This window comes from Marmota marmota, unplaced genomic scaffold (genome assembly GCF_001458135.2).
Source record: "Marmota marmota marmota unplaced genomic scaffold, marMar, whole genome shotgun sequence".
Lineage (NCBI taxonomy): Eukaryota > Metazoa > Chordata > Mammalia > Rodentia > Sciuridae > Marmota > Marmota marmota.
Window position 1 is genome coordinate 1846235 of NW_026000139.1, and position 1032 is coordinate 1847266.

Genomic DNA, 1032 nt, shown 5'->3' on the forward strand with positions numbered 1-1032 from the left:
CATGAGCTAGAAGGTGAAACTAGGTAAGATTCTCTGAAGATGCACAAAATTTGTAAGAGAATTATATCTGAAGAAATGTTGTGATCTGGAAATGAAAGGAACTAGAGGAATAAAAACATTAAAGGAAATTTCAGACCACTAAATTTCTACTAGCAGGAGACAGATTGAGAAAACACTCAGTGCAAACACACACGACCTTTAACTTAAAAGGAAAAAAAAAAAAAAAAGACTCAAGTTGAGGAACCAAGAACCCAGAAGATAGAGCCATGGACCATGGAGAATGATTCCTAGTGGGCTTGAGTCTCCGCCCAGGCACGGCCCATCTGTTCCCAGCTGGATTTCAAAATTGCTATGGGCCAGTGACTCCTGTGCCCCTTTTTTTGAATAGGAAAGCCTCTGGCAGTGCACATGCTGCCCCACCACTGTGTCTAAAGACAGTGTCGTCTTCAAATACTGGTTCTACCCCTGGACACCTTGGGCACCTTCAGAAGCTCCAGTTTCCTCGTCTGTGGAATGGGGAAAATGTTAGTGCCTACCAACTTCCTAGATTGTTATAGAAACTCCATAAGAGAATGGATGTGGGGGCTGGGGATGTAGCTCAGTCGGTAGAGTGTTTGCCTTGCATGCACAGGGCTCTGGGTTCAATCCCCAGCTCCACCATAAAATAAATAAATAAAAGATAATGGATGTAAGCTCTCCGTGCCATCTGTGGTGTATAATGTCACCTGATAAATTGTCACTCTTGTTAGTTTTCATTATTCTATTCTTTGTACCCTGAACACACACTCACTATAGCACCCGCCATTCCACGCTGGGATTACAGATGTCCCTCTGTACTCTATTAGGCTCTCAGCAATTAGGGGTGCAGGAGATCCCTAGTTTATGTTTGTATGTTCAGTAAACACAAAGGCCCTGACCTCTAAAAGATACTCAGGAGTTGTTTATTGAATTAATGAATGAGGGAATAAATGTGTATGATAAATATTCTGCATTCCCCTCTGCTGGCTTTTAGTCATGGCTGTTGCTGTGGGA

At 42.7% G+C, this 1032-nt stretch overlaps 1 non-coding gene across 1 annotated transcript; it reads left to right on the forward strand.

Annotated features, from left to right (window-relative positions):
* The first annotated feature begins 587 nt into the window (after positions 1-587).
* Positions 588-660, forward strand: Trnaa-ugc. The gene has a single exon. It is a non-coding gene; the product is annotated as a tRNA-Ala (tRNA).
* Positions 661-1032: the final 372 nt, after the last annotated feature.